Genomic DNA, 23960 nt, shown 5'->3' with positions numbered 1-23960 from the left:
TTATTTCAGCAAAATTGGTAAAGGAATTGAAATTACAGACTGTACCTTCGCATTATCGCATAAAAGCTGCATTTTTGGGCACTAGGTATAATGGTACACAGGAAGTGCAAGATTTAGAGATTCAAATTGGTTCATATACTGAAAGAAGAAATTTCTTAGTTGTTCCATTACAGTCGAGTGACATTATTTTAGGAATGTCTTGGCGACACCAGCATAACCCAGATATAGATTATTCCACACACACAATGAATATTAATTTTCAAGGAAAATCTATTACATTATATGGTATGCATGCATCTAATGTTTTTCCACTGCTTTCGCATACTCAAGCTAAATGTGCATTACGCAAGAGTAGTAAATCATATCTCATTTGGGTGAATGAATTGCAAGCAAAGGAAAATCATATGCACCCTAGGCATAAGGAATTTATTGCATATTTTAAGGATTGTTTTGCAGAAGACCTACCACCAGGTTTACCTCCTTCATGACCAGAAGACCATAAGATTGATTTGATTCCTGGCACACAACCACCTTGCAAAGCACCATATAGGCACAACCAGATAGAACAAAAAGAAATCTAGAGTCAAGTTGAAGAATTACTAAATAGAGGTTTAATTCGACCTAGCAGTTCTCCATTCGGTGCACTTGTACTTTTAGTCAAGAAAAAGAATAATACTTATCGTATGTGTATTGACTACCGAGCTTTAAATAAGATCACTGTAAAGAATAGGTATCCTATTCCTAGAGTTGATGACCTTATGGATAAACTGCAAGGATCTTCTATATTTAGTAAAATTGACCTTAAGTCTGGTTATCATCAGGTGAGGCTAGATAAATCTGACATATTTAAGACTGCATTCAGAACATAGTTTGGTCATTACGAATTCTTAGTCATGCCATTCGGATTGACTAATGCACCTGCCACCTTTAGTAGAATGATGAACCATATCTTTTTGAAATATCAGTATTGTGTAATTGTTTTCTTTGATGATATTTTGGTGTTTAGTCAAAATGAGAAAGAACATTATGAGCATTTGTCATTAGTTTTTCAATTATTGAAAGAAAATCAACTGTTTGCAAATCCTGAAAATAGTGAATTCTTTAAGACAAAAATTGAGTATTTAGGTCATATTGTATCATCTGAAGGAATTAAAGTTGATCTTAAGAAAATTGATGCAATATTGCATTGGCCTGTTCCTAAAAACGTGCATGAGTTACACTCATTCCTTGGTCTTGCTAGTTTCTATAGGAATTTTATACGTAATTTTTCATTACTTGCTTTACCATTAACAAAACTTCTCAAGAAAGGAATTGTTTATCAATGGACCGAAAATCAATAGAAAACCTTTGACTTACTGAAACATGCATTAACCAATGCCCCTGTTCTACAGTTGCCTGACTTTAATAGACCATTCTTTCTAGTTGTGACCGATGTTAGCGGATCAGGAATAGGAGCCGTACTAATGCAAGACAACCATCCTATAGCATATTCTAGTTGTAAGCTGAAACCCTCTGAGCTGAAATATTCCACATATGACAAAGAACTATTAGCAGTTGTACAAGCATTAAGACAGTGGAAACACTACTTAATGGGTTCAGAATTCATGATAAAGACTGACCAGCAAAGTATTAGACATTTACTTAGCCAACCCTAAATCTCTGACCATCATATCAAATGGGCTTCCTTTATTCAAAGTTTTCATCCTATCATTCAATACCAACCTGGAAAAGAAAATGTAGTTGCTGATGCATTGAGTAGAAGACCTGCAATTGATAATATTTCTGTCATATCTTTTGATTCTTTGATTACTATGAAAGGTACATATCACCAGGATATTACTTTTCATTCTGATTGGAATAAATTAGTTCAAAATAATTTCATTCCTGTTGATTCATTGTCATATAATGATGGATTTATGTTTTATGAAAAGAGACTCTGTGTTACTATTCCATTCTGATCTTTTGTTTTGAATGAAATTCATTGTCCCCCATATCAAGGTCATAGAGGTATCATATCTACATTATGTATGTTAACTGAAGATTTTTATTGGCCGCATATGGATGCAGATATATCTAATTTCGTTTCTGAATGTTTGATTTGTCAAAGAGTTAAGAGACATCATGGTAAACAGTATGGATTACTTATGCCTTTGCCTATTCCATCTAAACCTTGGGAACAAATTTCTATGGATTTCATTACTGGTCTACCAAATACTAAATCTAACCATAATATGATTTGGACAGTTGTAGATAGATTTAGTAAGTAAGCATATTTCATTCCATGTAAGAAAACTTTAACAGTATCACAGGCAGCACAATTTTTTTTGAAAACTGTTTTTACTAACCATGGATTGCCCAAAGTTATCATTTCAGATCGTGATTCTAGATTTTGTAACAATTTTTGGATTACCATGTTTGCTAATCTAGGCACAAAGATTGATTTCTCATCTGCATTTCATCCAGAAACTAATGGACAAACAGAAGCCACAAATAGCACCATTCTAGATCTTTTACGTGCATATACTATCTCTAAACCTCAGACATGGGATACTCATTTGTATTTATTACAGTTTGCATATAACAATACACCGCACACATCTACAAAGAAAGCACCGTTTGAAGTCATTTATGGATATAGATTGTCTACACCTGTTGCATCTTTATCTAATAGAATTCAGAGTGCTGATGATATTGCTAGTATGCATAACAACATATTTGATGAGGCTAAGGATATAATTGCTAAAGCCCAACAATCATATACCAAACAAGCCAACAAGAAAAGACAAGCCATGAATTTCAAAGTTGATGATTATATTTGGCTGAGAATAGAAAAACGTAGACTGCAAAGTGTAGATAGACATCCAGTTGTCAAACTAGCTCCCAGATTTTATGGACCATTTAGAATTATTCATAAAATTAATGATAATGCATTTAAATTAGAATTACCATCTCATTGGAAAATTCACAGTACATTTCACATTAGTTTATTGAGACCATTTAGAGGCCAATTACCTGTCCATCCTGTTTATGAAAACCCACCTTTATTAAAGAAAGAGACTGAAATACTTGAACTAGAAGCTATCATAGACACTGACTTTATGACCACTAGAACTGGCCGAAGGTATTCTAGATATCTAGTTAAATTTAAAAACCATCCCGTAGAGGAAGCACAATGGATGCACGCTAGAGACTTAAATGTTTTCCCCACTCTGTTAGCTCCACATTGAGCTAATAGCAATTGAGGTCAATTGCTATCCCACCCCAGGGGTATGATGCCAGGATGCATATTCCACGGTGGATTTCGTGCCACGGTGGATTCTGTGAGGTTTTACGGTGGATTCCGTAAACTTAGATGACCAGGGCTCATACACAAAGTGAATTCTTTGTGTGAGAAGTTGATGGGGACGCCTGTCCTTTTCGGGCGTTTCATTAATTTAGTGTGTACATGGGTGATTCCGCAAAATGCATATTAAATTAATAAACGTTTATGAGTTTAGAGTGCGCACTCGTAATAAATTAAGGTTAGGATTTATTTCTAACCAGTTGATTTATTTATGTAGCTGAAGACTGCTAGGTATTCACTTTTGTCGGTTTAATTGTATTATTTTACTAACGATTGTGAATGCTTCAGTTGATGTGTAGAGATAGCAGCAGTGGCGGAGGAAAGCATTGGAGTCTAGCGAGTATTCGACCTATGGATTATATTTTGATAGGCGTCACGTCTATATTTTGTTATGTCTATTGAGGCATCGACTATTGATTATTATTTTGTATGTGCCTATGCGCATGAATATGTTATTTCTATTTGGGACATTGTCTTGGGCGTGCTAGACTCTTTGGGCACCATCCATTAGCTTTATTTCCTATTTTTGTAAAAGCAAACTCAAAAGCTAAAAGCTTGTCATATTTTTGTAAATTGGGCTATTATTGAGCATGAAGATGGAAATATACATAAAATACATGCTTTGTGAAGCGCTCATACAAGGCATGGGGGGAGATTGAACCCAATTGGTCTCTTGCTCTTGTCGTTCATGTTTTTACATTGTAATTTGTGCAAAAAGGTAGAGTTCATTGTTCTTGGGGACCTTCCGGGATTCACTACGTGAGCATACTGCGACCGATCTGCGCACCAGAATCCCCCATCTTGGAGTTCTCTTACATCGACCTTCATGTCGGGTTCACCAATGTCGCAACGTGTAGGGCTGAAGGTCGCCACAGGGGTTTGGCAAGAGAAGAATGTATGGGGGTTCAAGAGCTTAGACTTTGGAGATGGTAGAGATAAGAGAAGGGTTGAAGGTTTCAAGCCAAGTTCTTGAAGATAAGAGACAGTAGGGTGTAGGTAGATTCAAGGAGAGGAGTAGACGGAAAAGAAGGGATTCCAAGAGATTGAAGATGTAGAAGAATACTCCCAAAAAGAATTAGAAAATATAGAAGAATACTAACAGAGATGAAGCCTGTCACTTTCTTTCAGCATTATGAGAAAATATAACTCTAATAGACAAAAACGTGTACAAAATAATACCTTCCTCTATGCTGCTTAGATCCCCAATCTGATGCCTCCAATGACTCCAAAAGGGGGGTTAAATACCAGGACACCTAACCAGAATCCTGCTAGATCACTCCTTCTTCATCTCCCACTTTCGGAGTGCTGTTCGCTGTCTGAAAACAGTGATCGCACATCGTGCGATTTTGGTAATCTCTTTTTTTACACAAAATCCTCTCAAATTGGCTGAAAGCTACATGCTTTCTTTTACATGTCCTCCTAATCTAAAAGTTATCTATATTTTTATGGATTTTTACAAGAGATAATATCTAAAATATCAAAAATTGACTAAAAACTTGTCCAAAAAAATCTAATATTTTGAACCATGGACACTAATACTAATGTCTAAAGTGGCATTGGCTCTCTAAATCTAAAAGGAAGCCACACTCTAGATTTGTTTTACACGATGTGCGCGTAGCGGCATGACAATGTATCTCATGATTGGGAGGCATTGACACTTTCCAATAGCCAATGATGATCCTTCCAACCTCAATCTATACTTCTTTACGCTCCAGCATCATCCCACGATCAAAATCTTTCATCTCAACCCACCCCTTCTCTCATAGAAACAGCCATGGGAACACACAACAAGAGGAGAGAGGAGAGAGAAAGATTGAAAATCATCATTTTGATTTCTTGCATGATAATCTACATGTCCACAGTCAAGTTGAAGCCCTTAATGAGTAAATTAGAGATGTGCCATCATTCCTTGATGATCTCGAGCCTTTAAGAGGCACAAATTTCATGATTTTTTTGGCGCAAAATAATTTGCACCCCTCCCTACCTCGATTTAGTTTTTTTCAGTTTGAACCTTTTAATTAAGGCTTAAGGCTTAAAACTTAAAATATACAATTTAATTTTTTAGGTTTCACACTAGATCAAGTGGTTTTTTTCTTGAAAACAGATGCCCAAACAAACTTTGATTCACAAATGGACTAGACAGCCAGCTTCTTGGTGTCAACATCTATCAACATGATCTCCGTCATGCACTTTCTGGCTCCCAGATCACATAGCTACTTTATAATGCAAAAACCTTGTGAAGATTAAATGGGGGTTAAACTGACTCCGATTGACGAACCGAGACTTACATTGCATTCCTACCATTGAAACTCTATCTAGGACAACTCCAGCTCATCGATCTGCAACAGTTTCATTTTCCATGAAAAATTGGTCTTTTACACTGCGGGTACTTTTTGGCTTTAAAAATAGGTTTTAAAATTCATCTCTCAACATAATATCCTATTTTGGAGCTTCAATGTACCCTTCTCTCATACTAACAATCCGATCTCTCAATCTACTATAGTAGTAAATCAAGAAATCTCAGACCAGCCCTGAAAAATTTGTAACGTGCCTACCAAAATGAATATCAACAACACGTATTTAAGTAGACCTTCCAAAATTAATGAATATTACTACCATCGAGAAACTATTAGTATGATTGAAAATTCGTAACCTTGAACTACTTGAGTCTACCCCACATGCAAAGCTCTACCTTTATCCTAAAAGGATTGACTTGAAAATGGGGACCTAATTTAATTCTATAGTCTCCTATCAACCATCTAGCTTAGCTCCTGAGGTGATTGCATTTTCATCATTTCTCCAATCTAAGCAAACCATTGTCGCAATTAGTTCAAAAAGAGTAAGAAACAAGGAAAAGCAATGCATGTTGATTGCTCTACCCATAGGATAGTCTCAAATCTAATTCCCAAAAATGCCACTTATTGGGTTCTAATGATGTCATGCTAGGATAGTCAATGTTCAACTCTTTTTAGCCATTCCTAACCTAACGTTTTAGTTATGATGGAAGCCTCTTGAGTAAATGAGACCACCTTGCCATCATCGGGGATCTAATTGTTGAGATATCGAGCTCCACTCGTGATATGCCAGGGTGACCGTTGTGCATTTTTGTCACCGACTTGTTAGCTGCAGATGCGGTTGGTACACTACCCATGAATAATAGCTAGATGACAGCTATCCTTATCTGCTCTAGTTTGTGGCTCAGTTAGTATGCCACCTTAGTTAGTTGAGTTTGGTTTGAGACCCATATATAGGGTTCTTCTATTTCTAAGACTTCTTTTGGCTTACACAACTAAGAAGAGGAAAACTGTTTTCAGCCTCCACCTTTGTGTGTATTCCCCCATTGTGCAAGCAAGAAAGCTACAAGTGAGACTCCTTCCTTCTCTCCCACAATCTTGACATGGTATCAGAGCCTTGTTCGTGGTAAGGAGCTCAAGAAAGCAAACCAAGTTCGCGTGTTCTGGTAAGAGGACCAGTGTTGCTTTCATTTTTATATTTTGGGAGCAAGTCTCTGCAGGTAGCACAGTCAAAAAGTGCAAGAGTGCATTGTCTCAGATTGAGACGCCCTTCGCGGTGTAGCAAGAGGGCAGTATATGCTGCGGGAATAGGCTTTAGCCCTTAGTTGCTCTGTTTTTTTTATTTGAGGCCATTTCGGGGCCTGTTTTGGAGACAGAAGTTTTCTGCATGCACTCAGGAAAATGCCCTGTTTTATACTGTGCGACCACTGTTCTATAGATCGATGAAAAGTTACTGTAGAAATTGCATCCTATGCCTGTGCACAGAGACATTGGGAGTTACAGAATCATCCTTGTTGCCTGTTGATGCAAAATCGTCACTAGGAAGTGACTGTGTGGTCAAATACCACTTTCGTCAGTTTTGCAGATTTGCCCTTGTGAGGCTGAAGCTGTGTTCTTTGCAGTGACACAATTTTTTGCAGTGTTCTGTAATGGCGTCTGATTCTCTTTCATAGATTGTCACTGAAAAGCTTGACAAGAACAACTTCCAAGCATGGAAGTTTAGAATGACGAATTTCCTCATGGGAAAATGATATTGGAAATTCGTTGCAGGAAATGAAGAAGAACCAGTTCTTCCTGATGTTCCCAATCAACAGCAAATGCAGGCATTTAAAGCATGGCATGAGAGAGCTAGGAAAGTTATGTACTGGCTGTCTACCAGCATTTCAAACTCTATGATTGTGCATATTCAAGATGCAAGTACGCCAAAGGAGGCATGGGATACTTTGTCAAAAATGTATAGCACAAATACGCAAGCCAGGAAAATGCAGCTCAAGCAAGAGTTGCACAATGTGCAAAGAGAAAGTATGAGCATCAATGACTACCACATGAAGGTGAAGAAGATTGCAAATGCACTTGCTTCCATTGGGTCGCCAGTGGAAGATGATGATTTAGTTTCTGTGACCTTGAATGGTCTAGGAAAGGATTATGCACAGTTCCGAACATCCATTTTCGTCCGTGAAAGATTTCCTGATTTTGAGGAGTTGATTGCTCTTCTAATTTCTAAGGAGCAGAGAAATGGTGGTGCATCTTCTTCAGGAGGAACTTCAAAAGAAGCTGTCTTCTACTCAAATGTTGGAAGAGGTAGAGGCAGAGGTAGAGGAGGCCGATCTGGAGGCCGTGGTAGAAATCAGAATATGCAGCAAACTCAAGAAAACCAGTCCTTTGGAGGAAGACGTGGTAACTCTAGAGGCAGAGGGAGCCAAAGAGGTCATGGTGGATGGCAAAGAGGCCAAAATGCAAACATCAATGTTGAATGCTACTACTATGGTAAAATGGGTCATATGGCTAAAGACTGCTATAAAAAGCAGAATGACATCATGAATGGAAAATTGCAACAAGGGAATTATACATCTTCTAGTAGACAGGGTGATGATAGAAATGAGAATTTGTTTATGGTGCAGCATATGACCAATTTTGTGACAAGTGCAGAAGAAAGCAACGATGTGTGGTATGTTGACTCAGGTGCATCAAACCACATGACAGGTCATGCAGAATGGATGCAGGATGCAAGGAAAATGGAAAAACCAGGATTTGTGGAGACTAGTGATGATATTGCGCATCCTTTTGTGCAGATTGGAAAAATTCATTTGTCTGTGCAGGATGGAAAAAAGAAATACCTGTAGGATGTATTTCATGTCCCGAATATCACAAAGAATCTAGTTTTTGTTGGACAAATGGTTGAGCAGGGCTTGCAGGTCAGATTTAATTCTCATGGATGCTTTGTTGAGGATATGAAAAATAAAGGTCACTTGATAGCAAAAGGAAAGAAGAAGGGCAGAATGTTTATGTTGGATGCAGACATGCCTGAATTGAGTGCAGCAATGTTTGCACATGGGACCGATGTAGTTGCAGATATTGATATCTGGCATAAACGCATTGGTCATGTTAATGTATAGTGACTTAAATCAATGCAAGTCCAAAATATTGTTGCAGGATTGCCTAAATTCAAGGTTGCAGAAATGCATAAGGTATGTGAAGCCTGTCAGTTTGGAAAACAAGCAAGGAAACCATTTCCTAGACATGTTCAAGAGAGTAAGAAGCCATTGGAATTAATCCACTCTGATTTGTGGACTACTAAAGCTGCATCTCTTGGAGGCTGTCATTATTTTATCACTTTTATTGATGACTATAGTAGAAAAGTTTGGGTGTATTTTAGCTATGGTTGAAAAAGAAACAGGGCCTGCAAATAAAATGCCTAAGGTTAGATGGAGGGGGAGAGTACCTCTCAAATGAGTTTGCAAGGTTCCTGCAGGAGCATGGCATATAGCAGCAATATTCATGTAGTCATACCCCACAACAAAATGGAATTGCAGAAAGAAAAAACAGGCATATTGGAGAGGTATCTCGTGCCATGCTCAACGAAAAAGACTTGCCAAATTTTTACTGGGCTGAAGCAGTTGCTACAGCAGTCTACATAATGAACATGACTCCCACTGCAGCAATACATGGGATGACTCCAGAAGAGAGGTATACTGGTAGGAAACCAGATATTTCTCATTTGAAAATTTTTGGTTGCATTGCCTATGTTCATGTGCCAAATGAGTTGAGATCCAAGTTGGATCCAAAAGCTGAGAAGTGCATCTTTATTAGTTACTCTCTGCAGGCAAAAAGGGTATAGATGCTATAACCCTTCTACTCGTAAGTTTACAGTGAGCAGAGATGTTGTTTTTGATGAGATGAGTAGCTGGTATAAACCAGTAAATGTGATTTGATAATATAGATGCACAAAATGGTAATGCGGCACATAATTCACAGCAGTAGTCACAAGATATTAGTGGACTTGGAGCGTCCTCTAGCAGTGGTTCACATTCTTCGCCATAGACAGGCAGATTGAGATCAGGAGAATCTTCTCAAAGCAATGCACATAGTGGTATGCAGGTATCACAAAAAGGAAAAGAGAAGGTAGATCAGCCCATGTTTGATGTGAATGCAGGTCACTCTTATGTGGATGGTGAATCCAGTGGCTCAGAACAGAGCATTGATGATGAGTTGGGTATTCCTTCTATTGTTACACCTGGAGTAAGGAAGACCAGGGATGTTTTGAGAGCACCTGGGAGTGAATCTACTCTACACAGGTCTACCAGAGCTAGGTATCCTGTGGATAGGTTGAAATATGATGGATTTATAGCCATTCACTATGCATATATGGTCAAAGTGATACAGGAACTAGAACCCTTCTTTTGAGCAAGCCATGGGAAAAGAAAAATGGGAAAAAGCCATGGATGCCTTGGAAGCAAATGCTACATGGAAATTGGTACCTTTGCCTAAAGATAAGAATGCAATTGGTTGTAAGTGGGTTTATAAGGTGAAACACAATGCAGATGGTTCTGTGAATAGATACAAGGCAAGATTAGTAGTCAAGGGGTATGCACAAACATATGGCATTGATTATGAAGAAACATTCAGTCCGGTTGCAAGGATGGCAACTGTAAGAGCAATCATTGCTATGGTTGCATCAAAGGGATGGTCTTTACATCAGATGGATGTAAAGAATGCCTTCTTGCACGGTGATTTGCAAGAAGAGGTCTATATGGAGCATCCACCAGGTTATGCGCATGCTGTTCATCCTGAGTTTATTTGTAGGTTGAAGAAAGCCTTGTATGGCTTGAAGCAAGCACCTAGAGCATGGTCTGAAAAGATAGGACATTATCTTGTCACTATTGGCTTTCAGATTTCCAAGGCAGATTTTTCACTTTATGTGAGAAAAACAGAGAAAGGTATTATGCTACTTGTCATTTATATTGATGATTTGATTATGACAGGTGACAGTGATGAAGATATCTTTCATGTGAAAATGCTATTCAAGCAGAAGTTTGAGATGAAGGATTTGGGAGAGCTGCATTATTTCTTGGGCATTGAGGTGATTAGATCACCAAGTGGGATACGACTCTTGCAGAGGCAGTATGGATTGGACATGCTATCCAAATATGGGATGACAGGCTGTAAGTCTATTTCAGTTCCTTTGGAGCAGAATGTGAAGCTGAGCGCAGATGTAGGTGAGCTTTTGGAAGACCCTACTATGTACAGACGCATAGTAGGAAGTTTGATTTATATGACTATTACCAGGCCAGATTTGAGCTATGCTATTGGATTGGTAAGTCAGATTATGTAGGCTCCAAGGAAACCGCATTTGGATGCGGCTAGATGCATACTCAGGTATGTGAAGTCCACATTGTAGTATGGACTATTTTATGAGACTGGGGTTCAGATACAGTTGGATGAATACACTGATGCTGATTAGGCTGGTAGTATTTCTGATAGACGATCTACCACTGGATATGTGTTCTCTTTTGGGAGTGCTGCAGTCACTTGGAGTAGCAAGAAACAGCCTACAGTTGCATTATCGAGCATAGAGGCTAAGTATAGGGGTGCATCAATGGCTGCATGTGAGGTAGCTTGGTTGCATAAGCTACTTTATGATATGCATCAGCCTACAGATGGGCCAGTTGTCATTTATTGTGACAACATGAGTAGTATACACTTGGCAAATAACCCAGTCTATCATGCTAGAAGTAAGCACATTGAGGTGCATTATCACTATGTGCGGGAGAGGGTTTTACTAGGTCTTATTGATCTAGTTTATGTCAGCACAGAGGATCAGGTAGCTGACATATTTACGAAGGCATTGGACGCAGAGAAACTGCGCAAGTTCAGAGACCTGCTTGGTGTGCAGGAATTGGGATTGAGCTCGAGGGGGAGTGTTGAGATATGAGCTCCACTCGTGATATGCCAAGGTGACAGTTGTGCATTTATGTCACCGACTTGTTAGCTGCAGATGCGGTTGGTACACCGCCCATGAATAATAGCTAGATGACAGCTATCCTTATCTACTCTAGTTCGTGGCTCAGTTAGTATGCGACCTTAGGTAGTTGAGTTTGGTTTGAGACCCATATATAGGGTTCTTCTATTTCTTTGTACTAGACTTCTTTTGGCTTACACAACTAAGAAGAGGAAAACTGTTTTCAGCCTCCACCTTTGTGTGTATTCCCCCATTGTGCAAGCAAGAAAGCTACAAGTGAGACTCCTTCCTTCTCTCCCACAATCTTGACACTAATCGCCCACTTTTATCAAATGATTTCTTTAGTATTTTAATTGATCTAGTATAATTTAGCTAAATATATAGAAATCAACTTCATTAATTAACCCTTTTAAATAATTTTTATTCATGTAAATTAGGCATGGACATGAATATAATTTTGAACAATCTTTTGAAAACAATTGCACATTAATCAAAGTATTTATCCACACCTTCTTCAAGGTGCAATGTGATACCAATGTTTTATTCCTTACACCAAGACCCATATTCAAGGTACATGGATATTCATGTCCAACTACTATTGATACGATCTAGCACTCCACCCTAGCTACTATCGAGGCCTTCTTAAAGAACTTATAGGATGCTTACAATGGTTAGGCTATTCCTGATGCCCCAAGGATTTTCAGCCATAGTCCCCCCTACTACCCTTCTCGCCTCCTAGCCTAATATCCTCCTTATAAAGAGATCTCTTGCATCCGAGGCCACTTTTAGTACCCAATGTGGAAAAATCCAATCCCTTGGTGAAGGGCTCCACCACTAGCCTTGGTGGAGACCTAGGGTGTATCCAAGAATCCACCCATGTGGGCACAATATCTCTTTTTCAAAATTCATAAACAAGACAATCAACCTATTTCCAACTAGGAAACCATTAATTTTTACTTTTTTGTTCAAGACTCTTGTAGTCACCCTATCATTCTTGGGCAACCTTACATTTTTGAAGCCTGCTTGGAAACAAAAGCTCTTGATGATGGTTCTTCCTATGCTCGAATCCGAAGCAAGGATAATGAACGGGCTGTCCAATTTCTTACTATGTGTGTTAACCATCATTGAAACAGAGATCAAATGCGTGATTATCTTGTGCCTCCTAATGCCCGAGAATCCAAGGGTTTTCGGGCTGCACTACTATAAAGGGAGGCTATGGTAGTGCATCATGTAAAAATATTGAACCTCCTTATGCTACAAAAATTGTGTCTCTAGCAAATTTTTATGTATGCACAGTCAATAGCATGGGCTGTTATAAGTCTCTTCCAGCCATTACTAAGGCTGAAAGAAAATATTTATGTCATGTAAAAAGGGAGCTGAAAACTTATGACACGATGGCTGAAAAAGAAGATATTTCAGGCATTTTTTTTGGATTGGTTACTATTGACACATTGGTTGAAATATATATAGCTGCTCATGCAGAAAATCAGGTTGAAAATCAGTCCATAGAAGTATGTACATTGGATTTTTATCAAACAATTCAAGAATTTGTTGAACAGGAAGACAATGGTTTACTCAACAAGGCTGAAGCACAAGTGGAGACAAAGTACAAGACAGTGGATAAGAAAGTCAAACCTGTGGGGCAGTCCCACAACCTCCTGAAAGTGAAGGGCTCACTGATAGGGCAGCAAATTAGCCAAGTCTTCGTGATCCTTCCAACACTGGTCACAAGTTCACATTTGAAAGTATAAAAGAGCTCAAAATAGGTGAAAATTCTTTCCTTTCGTCGCGGCTGAAAAACACTTTTTAATGCAAATGCTAATGAAACATGGAAAAGCTTTTGCATTTCAACCAAGTGAAATAGGCTGTGTGGATCCAAATATTGTGGCTCCTATGGTCAATTTTACGGTCCCACATGTGCCTTGGAACCTCAAGCCCATTCCCGTTCCAAGGGCACATCTGCCCAGATTATTGGAACTTCTAAATGAGAAGATCAGAATGAAGATTTTAGAACCTTCTTTAGCACCTTGCTCAAACCGATGGTTTACTGTGCCTAAGAAAAATGGATCTTTACGATTCATTCAAGATCTACAGTGTGTCAATCGTGCCACAATCTGAAATGTTGGTTCGGGTCCAATTGTTGATGAGTTTGCTTAAGCTTTTGTAGGCAGAGCAATTTATTCTATGGGCGACCTATATTCATGATATAAACAATTTCATCTTTCATTAGAAAGCCGAGACATTACCACAATGAAGACACCTCTTGGATTGGTCCGCATGTGCACTCTACCACAAGGTGCAACAAACTCCGTAGTCCATATGATGAATGCCATGTACAAAGTCTCAAGGGACTTTATTCCACAACTTACTCTTCCATTTCTTGATGATGTACCTATCAAGGGATGTGAAATCAATGAAAAGAATGAGGAGCTTAACAAAGATGGTTGCATGACATTTGTAGTTAACCATATTCATGATTGTGACAGGATTTTGGCAAGGTTAGAAGAGGTACATCTTACCCTTTCTTGAGCTAAGTCGATTTTTGGAGAAGAAGAAGTCCTAGTGGTCGGTCATCTATGTGGCCCTATGGACGCAAACCTTCTCCAATCAAGATAGATGCCATCAGCAGAATGCAAGAAAAATGCACAGATGTTTCAGAGGTGAGAAGATTTCTTGGTGCATGTGTATTCTATCTCATATGGATACCACATTTTGCTCATGTAGCCGAAAATCTTTATCAATTATTAAGAAAAGGCCAAAGATTCTCTTGGAATAAAGAGCATACTCTCACTATGCATAAATTAAAGAAGCTATTAATTTCAGCCCCTACTCTCAAAAGGGCTGACTATTCAAATGGTCAACCCATCATCCTTATTGTGGATACAAGTCCCATTGGGATAGGATGGGCTGTTGGCCAAGAGGATCTTGAAGGTAGCATGTATGCAATTCATTTTGGAGCAAAAGTTCTCAATGAACGTCAAAAAAGGTATGCACAAGTAAAAAGGGAATTGTGGGGAGTTGTAACAGCATTAAAGTGTGATCGTGAATACTTTATAGGTGCTTCCGTAGTGGTAGAAACTAATTGTCTTCCACTGTTGGGCATGATTACCAACTGCTCTACACCTAGCATTGCTATGCTAAGATGGATTGCATATATTAAGTCTCTCAACCCCAAATTAAAGCATATTGCAGGAAAGGCAAATCCAGTTTTGTTGACATGCTATCACATGCAAGATATGACAATGAAGAAGAGCTGATGAAAGAAGATGAAGATGAAGAATCTATACTTGTTGAATTTCATTCCATGGCTGCTGAAAATACCTTTTTAGTTACTGCGTATACTAGTCCAAAGTTGAAAATAACAAGATGGTCAACTAGAAGCTAGCATGCTCATTGCATTGCTTAAGTTCCAGTTAATTTCCTTGAAGAAGATTGGCTAAAGATCGGCCAATATTTGAGCACAATGAAAAAGAAGGAGACTTGGACTGATGAGGAGTTCAAGCATATCAAGAGGAAAGCTTATGGCTTTTTTCTTAAAGAAGGACATCTATGGAAGCATGCAAAGAAGAAGAAAGGAGCCCCTGTCCGAGTTTTAGGTAACAAAAGATTGCAACAACAGGTAATGAAGGAATTTCATGAAAGCCTATGGGCTGGCCATAGAGGCATATGCGGAACCTTTAGTAAAATCAAAGAAAAATATTGGTGGCAAAACATATATCGGGACATAGCACATTTTGTTGAAACCTGTTATGTGTGTCAAATGTATTCTATGGTCAAGCATCAAGATGGGTTACGACCAACTTATCCTTTGTCTATACATTATAGATGGGTTATTGATCTTGTAACCATGCCTACAAGAATATGGAATATGCGGTATTTAGTGCTTGCAAGAGAGTATCTAACTAATCAAGTTGAAGGCAAAGCCTTAACAACCAAATCCACTTAAGCTGTTTGTCGTTTTTTTCTTGAAGCAATGTTTTGTAGATATGGTTGTGTGGGTAAAGTAACTGCAAATAGAGGAGAGTTGGATGCTGATGAGGCACACAACTTCTTTGCTCAATTGGGTATTAAGTTGGCTTTAACATCATCCTACAACCCTAAAGGCAATGGAAAGAGTAAGAGAGGTCATCAATCTATTCTCAAAGCTCTAGCAAAGTCTTGTAGAGGAAAGATCAAAGAATGGCCTAAAATTCTACCTTTTGCATTATGGGTTGACCGGACTACTCATAGTTCAGTGACTGGCTATATGCCAGCTAAACTTATGCATGGACAACCAATCATGCCAATTGAAAAATCTATTCTCACATGGAGTCTTCTACCTTGGGAGGAAGGCATCAATAGAGAAGAGTTGCTGACTTTGCTCATATGGCAGCTAGAAAGAAGGCCTGAAGATGTTCAAGCAGCTATTGAGAAGCTAAAGATAGCAAGACTAAAGAACAAAAGAAGATTTGATAAGCGACATTGACTTCGGCCAATAGCAATTCAAGAAAATGACTAGGTGCTTGTCTATGACAACAGCCTAGATAATCAATACAGTGCTTCTAGGAAGATGGTAAAGCGTTGGTTTGGCCCATATGTGGTAAAGGTCGTTCATGACAATGCCACATATTCATTGGCTGAATTGGATGGAACAAGCATGAAGATACCTATAGCTGGAAAAAGAATCAAGCTCTTCAAATGAAGAGAAACTTCAACATATGAGCTAGAAGACTTGAATATAATTCAAGAGCATGAAGACATAGAGGAAGAAGAAGAGGCAGAAGATGAAGACATTGACATGGCAGAAGATACTTCTTCTGACATTGCAAATCCGTAAGACTTTGGCTCATGCCAAAGGATGTGCAGGTTAGGAGGGAGTGGATGTCATGCCCCTACGTGCACACGGTGTAAAAAAATCTAGAGTGTTGCTTCCTTTTAGATTTAGAGAGCCAATGGCACTTTAGGCATTGGTATTAGTGTCCATGGTTCAAAATATTAGATTTTTTTGGACAAGTTTTTAGTCAATTTTTGATATTCTAGATATTATCTCTTGTAAAAATTCATAAAAACTATAGATAACTTTTAGATTAGGAGGACATGTAAAAGAAAGCATGTAGCTTTCAGCCAATTTGAGAGGATTTTATGTAAAAAAAAGAGATTACCAAAATCGCGCGACTCACGATCACTGTTTTCAGGCAGTGAACAACACTCGGAAAGTGGGAGATTAAGAAGGAGTGATCTAGTAGGATTTTGGCCAAGTATCCTAGTATTTAACCCCCCTTTCAGAGCCATTGGAGGCATCAGTTTGGCGATCTGAGCAGCATAGAGGAAGGTATTATTTTGTACACGTTTTTGTCTATTAGAGTTATATTTTCTCATAATAGTGAAAGAAACTGATAGGCTTCATCTCTATTAGTGTTCTTCTATATTTTCTAATTCTTTTTGGGAGTATTATTCTACATCTTCAATCTCTTGGAACCCCTTCTCTTCTGTCTACCCCTCTCCTTGAATCTACCTACACCCTGCTGTCTCTTATCTTTAAGAACTTGGCTTGAAACCTTCAACCCTTCTCTTATCTCTACCATCTCCGAAGTCTAAGCTCTTGAACCCCCATACATTCTTCTCTTGCCAAACCCCTGTGGTGACCTTCAACCCTACACGTTATGAAAACGTACGTTATAAGGTACAATTTTATGTGTAAGTGGTAGATTTTATTGTTTTATGATAAATTTTGGTTGAAAATGGTTGCATTTGGTTGTCAATGCTGTGATTGATATAAAATATTAAAGAAATCAAGAAAATTCAGTTATCTAATAATTTGTTTATAAACATGCAAAACTTGCAACATTACAGTTTTAAGAAAAATCATGTGATTTTAGGGTTTTGTCGTGCATATGGTGTTCGCATGGGATGGAATGTGATAGAAAATAATTCTCAATAAGATCAATTAGTCCAAATAAGTAAATAAAAAATATCGATAATTATCAATAAATAGATAGTAAAAATAAAAAACTAAGAAAAATAGGTTTTTTACATCTAAAAAATAGAAAAAAATAATATTTGTGTGTGTGTGAATGTATAATAAGGCTGAGGCATGAGGTTTAGCCTTAGTTCGACCCTATCTCTATGTTAAAGTGGGTATTTACTATTTTATTGAAGGAAAAATACATTAAAAATGCTCTCTAAAACTACCGCTAAATGCATAATCTTAAGTAATAGGAAAAAGGGGGTTGTTAAGTACTGATAATACACTAAAATTCTGATGTTTTTCTTATGCATGGCATATAGGAGATGTGCTGATAATACACAAAAGTCTCGTTTAGAGTAAAGGCATGAAAATAAATGTTTTGTACCTTTATAATGTTGATTGTCAATAAGGAAAATATTTGAGTACTATAAACCATACATAATTGCATTGCACACAACATACGGTATCATCTTGGACACCTAGCAATTGTTTTCATGAATGATAACCTACGTTGAGGAGGTAAGGTACCCTAAGCTATAGGGTAAGTGGTTTGTTCCTCGGGGAATATTCAGTGAGGACTATTTATTATCTCCTAGATCAATCGATTAAAGGAATGGAGCATGTATCAAATGTATTCTATGTGTTCACGATGCATCTTGGGGCCAATCCTTGAGGTGTAGGAGAGCGATAGTGGGGCCATGGCAATGAGCCGAGGGGTGCTCCCTTTGTCTATGCTTATGTCGTGTGTTACACCGATATGTGTAGGAACTCCCTCTGAGGAGTGTGGGAAGGGTTATTTGTTGGATTATAATCCATAGAAACACAAAGTTCTACATTACAGGTTAGGGTAGTATACCGCTTAGACACTCATGGTGGCAGCAAGGCCATGTGGGGTTGTTTGGATTTGTAGTAGAGGCCTAGCTAGTGCCATAGAGCCAATTTTATGCCCGTTTTAGGTCCCAACAGGTGGTGCATTTGTCGAGAGCCGCTAATAAGTGGTGGTCTTCGAATTTTGATTGATAGGGACTAGTTCATTAGTGTATGCAAAAAGGTAGTGAAATTGATCCAGATGACTATCAAGGCGAGCTTCAGAAGCAAGAAAGAGTTGAAGGAGCTAGATGATAGGTTGATATTGTTAGGAGATATTCTCCGCAAAGAAGTGGTCTGATATCTCTACAATGGAGGGGTCTTAGTACTTCCAATCTCCCTCCCAGTTAGTCAGCCCACTTCGAGTGGGGTTATAGTTTCCACCATTCAAACTCCTTTAGTGAATCCGGTTGTCACCACCATGGCGCAACCCATTGTAATCCCAATAGGAACGTCGGATACTTGCTAGCCTTAGGATTTCCTCTACCCATTTTTAATGGGTTAATAAAGAAAGATGCAGAACTTCATATTAATGAATTCCAAAAGTTAATGTTCAACTGTCAAATTCAAGATGGACACTTGATGATGTTCTTTAATATGACCCTGAAAGGACGAGCTACAATAGTATCATAGCCTAGAGGCTGGAACCATAACTACGATTGATTTATTCTTTGTGGCCTTTCGAAGAGAGTTTTCCCCTGAAAGGGGAGGCCAATATTGGCTGCGTGTTCTCAATCTAACACATCAAGAATCTCACGAGAATGTTTGAGGCTATGCCAAGAAACTCAAAAAAGTTATTCGTAAGTTGCAAACCTATATTCCTATTCCAGCTGTGCTTAGTTGCAATACTTTTTGCATGGGGCTAGACTTAATATTCACGTGCAGCTAAGCAATGTTGCTCTTGCCGACATTGATAAAGCTATTACACGAGCTGAGGAGGTAGAGTCGTGATTACAAGTGGCCTATACCTATAGGGAAAACTAGAATCCGAGTCTAGGTGTTGGAAATACTTTGGCACTAATGAATGGAGGTCAAGGGATGCCCATGAGTACTTCCAATGGGAGAATAAGCATGATTCAAAATGTGCCCATGTCGCCAGCTCCTCCTAGAGTGTGACCATGTTTGTGGCTAGTCAAATGGCTCTACTAAGTGTTGGAGGCCAAACAATAAACTCTAATGTTGTTCCATGGAATCAACAACCAATTCCCAATCAAGTGGTTAGGCCAATGGAACAACAGGTAGACAATCACGGCTATGAGTCAAGTGCCTCAAATGTCCTTGGCAAAGTTAAGGATATGATGAAACACTATACTGACATGATCACCAAATAATATAGGCAAATAGTTAATTATGTCAATTTTCTTAAAAAGCAGTAGAGTTGGATAGGGTGTCAATGCCCTAAAGAGGGTGCCCCCTCAATATTCAACTATAAGTGGTGTGGCGACTAACATTTCCCTAGGAATTGTCAAAATGTTAAATGTGATATATACAAAAAGTCCAGCCACTTAGCTAGTATCTATTGGAGCAATATCAGTTCTCTCCAGTAAGGGAGTGAATAGCCAGGTCTAGTCAACAATTGAGCACAAGGAAATAATCTCCAGCAAGATGAGGAACCAAAAAAATATGGCAAAGAATGAAGACTATTGTAGAGGAGCTGCCTAGTGGTAGTGGAATTAGCCTTATTGAAGGGTTTGTGTCAAGGGCACTGAAGCTTCTAATCTAGGCTCATTAAAAGAGGTCAAAAGGGTAAAGATGGTGACAAAGATAAGATAAAACCTATCAAGGGAAATCCTAAGTGTGATGCAAGTCCTTAATCCTAACATGGAAGGTGGACCTCTAAAAGCCCTCATGGTAAAGCTAATGTCAAGAAGGATAATAAATTGCAAAAGAAGAAGGAAAAAGCTAAGAAAAAGGCACCAAAGCTTGTTCAAAGACCAAGGGAGAGAATGGTCTAGAAGGAGAAGAGAACTATTGCTAATTATCATGAATTTAATTTAGCGAGTTCTGTTTATGAAGTTAAGCTAGATGTAAACCTCCTGCAATTGATTAAGTTGTCTCTTGGAGTGCGTAAAGAGTTTAAGAAGATTCTTTGCACTGGGTATATTGTTGAGCCCTTGGAAATAGTGTGGGTAGGAGATGATTGGTTTGAGTATACTAAAAAGCATTGTCCAAGGGTAGGAGCATAGGTTGACCTCATATTAGTAGAATATACCATTGTGGACACAAAATCCTCTATCAACATTATAAGTTTAGAATTGATGGAGAGGCTAGGGTTAGAAATCCAAAAAGATGCCTCCATGATTCTCCGAATGGCTAATGATAGTTTTTGACAACCTAAAGAGTGCATTACTAAAGTCCATGTGACTGTTGCAAATGTGGAATGCATTTTGGACTTTAGGGTTTTCAGGTTTGCAGAGCGGCCTAGTTATCAAGTATTGCTAGGTAGGCCATGGATCTTACAAGCACACTGTCAAGTTGACATACCCGCTAGTCGGTTGATCTTTGGTAGAAGTGCTAGATATGTAGTAGTAGATGCCTACCTTGAATCTCCATAGAGTGAATGAGTTCCTTTATCCTCTACAGAGATAGATACATTGGAGGACACAACCAGTAGTGTGATATCATCAAGTGATGAATCCAATGAGGGGTCCACTATAGAGGACATCTATCAAGTAACTTTGAATGAGCCAATAGAGGCCAAAAAGAGAATAAGAGATACAAACATACTTGATTTAGACCTTGGAATGATGAATGATTCACAGCCAATAAAATTAGGGTCCACGCTCAGTTTGGAAGAAAGGAAGGACTATGTATCCTTGATTCAGGAATTCAGAGACATCTTTACTTGGAGTTATGATGAGCTGAGAGGTATTTGTCGGGACCTAAAACGGGTTTGACACTGGCTATAGGCACTAGCGGGGCCTCTCTAATACTCACAAGACAACTCCACATGGCCTCACGGCCAGGAGCATCCAAGCGACACATTGGCAAAATTGCTACTATAGATATCACGTTTGTAGTGGAACGTAGTCCAACGATTTCCCTTCCCTACTTCTCATAGGGAGATCCCAAACATCTCACTGTAGTACACCAATGTGATACAAACATAAAGGAGCCACCCCTCCGATTGAATGCCGTGGCCCCATTGCAGCTCTCTTACACCTTGGGGATTGGCCCTAAGATGCGCTGCTCTAACATAGAGCACATACGGACACACTTCACTCTTATATATTTCAAACATTCCAAGATATAAATGTCCTCACTTTACAAATTTCCAAAGATTCGAGCATCTAGCCTACAACTTGGGTTTCCTCATAATTCAGCATAGGTCATGTAATTGATAATCAATTGTTGCTATGCATCTAAGAGTTACCATGTGATATGCACAATGCACTTGTGGATGACACATCTTGTGCTCAAACATTTTATGATAAATATTAGCAACATGAGATGCGAAAACAACCCTTTCATGATTTCCAAACTACTCAAGATTGCAGAGTTGCTAGAGACTAGCATCATCGAGTTTCCTCGTGCTATTAGTCTCTCTCAAATTTAAATGATTGGCATGTATGCTATGCATAATCAAATAAATTAGAATTTAAAATATTTTCAGCGCGACCACTCACTTTCACAATCCCCCTTTCCTCCTAATGTTTAGGTTTTGCATTTGTTGGATAGGTGTAATGTTCATTTTTGTATTGTTTTTCATGTAAAATTTGATAGAAACATACTCCAACATAGAAACAAGGCTTGACTGAGGTTTAACCCTCATGCTTTAGCCTTGTTATATGTTCACAAACATAAAATATATTTTTCTCTAATTTTTAGGTGCAAAAACTAAAAATTTCCCTGTTTTCTCTATTTTTCCTCATTTATTTGTTCATAAAAAATGAGGTATTTTTTGATTTATGTGTCTTGATTGATCATATTGATTGAACTATGGTTTTTTCAATTTTTTATCCCATATGAACTTCATTCCCCAACCTGAAACGAAAAAAACCCTCATTTTCCCTCATTTAAGATGCATTTCGGGTTTTAAGTGATTAATTACAACTATGTACGACTACGGGTTTTGCATTTTATCATGTGCAATCCTCAAACATAATTCAAACATGATTCATACAAATTTTCTTTCCATGCGCACATAATTAAAGCCATCAAACATCGAAACAATGAGATTTTCTTTGTAAAAATTAAGCATGCCGCTTATTTGCATGTTGCATGTTTTTATGAAATGGTCTCAGGCAGCCAATGGACCCATCATCAGTTCCATGACAGTGCTAGACATTTTCTCTCATCCTCTTTTTGATCTTGGAGCAATCCAGTTCACGCAGGGATAAGCATCCTTCATCTCCCTTCTTGATTTTCTGCATATAATCAGCCCCTTAGAGGAGAGAGAAGGAGGGGAGAGAAAGACTTAATTCTGTTCTCTTCAACCGGGCACTCATTGCGTGAGCAAAGATTGGTGATTAGAGGCAAAAAATTGAAGGAGTCCATTGCTGAGATCACTTTAGGGGGTTGCTCACAGGCCTGAGATGGCCTCCATCTCAAAAATCATCGCCTTTGGGGAGGGCAACACGCTTTTGCTGCCGCCGTTTTGAAATGGCAGCCCCCCTAAACCATGTTTTTTTTTCTTAATTGGGGGCCCAAGGTCCCCCCAAAAGGCCCATGCCCAAAGTTTATAAACTTTTTCCCTTTTTTCCCTTTTGCTTTCCAGCTTGCGAATCTTGCTCGCCATTTGTTGTTCGTTTCGAGTGCCGAAAATTTTTGCCAGTTCGTCTTGAGTCTTGAACTGTCGATCACTTGCTCTAGCTCAATTCGGCATGTGAAAAAATTATGAAAAATCTGTAATTTTTCTTCAAAACCACTTTCAAATCCCGTCTTCCGTAGGTTGTATAAATTGCCAAATCTGTCCCTGCTGCTTTCGACGAGGTTCAATTCTTGAATTGAATTTTTACTTCTCCGCTTCCTTTTTGCACTTTCATGGGCTTTAAATTTCACTCTTATTAGTGACCACGGGATAAGGTGACTCAACCCGTCGAATTCCACAAATAGATCAGCACAAACATTACCATATAGAGCATCAAGCTGAAACGACAAATACACAACAAAACACTCCATAGGTCTCACCTTACCCCCTAAGAGAATCATGCATGAAAATCCACAAGGGATAGGCCCAACATAATCTAAGAGAAATCTAGAGAGAGTCTCTAACTAGTTGCTCAAATCCAAGGACTGGCTAAAAAGCCTATTAAAGAGGTTATCCTAGTGGTGGTCTAAACTACCTACCTAACTTAGGACAACTTGACCATGACCTCCTACTAGGTGAGGACTCCTATAGCCTAGTCATCATAGTTTCTTCTTATAACACATTTTCCATTCAAGGTTTCATACTCGAGTGTTTAAAAAAAGGAGGGAGTTGAGCGTAGAGTGACCCAAGGAGAACAGGGCATCGGCCTCAGGTCCTGACTCGGTACCCAAGAACCTACCAAGCTCTCACGAGGCTAAACACAATCCTTTTCATTTGCTCACATTTATTTGCACTCCAAC

This window comes from Lygodium microphyllum, chromosome 13, assembly GCF_053477565.2.
Source record: "Lygodium microphyllum isolate KBCC chromosome 13, Lygodium_microphyllum_v1.1.10, whole genome shotgun sequence".
Lineage (NCBI taxonomy): Eukaryota > Viridiplantae > Streptophyta > Polypodiopsida > Schizaeales > Lygodiaceae > Lygodium > Lygodium microphyllum.
Note: the sequence above shows the minus strand (reverse complement) of the source record.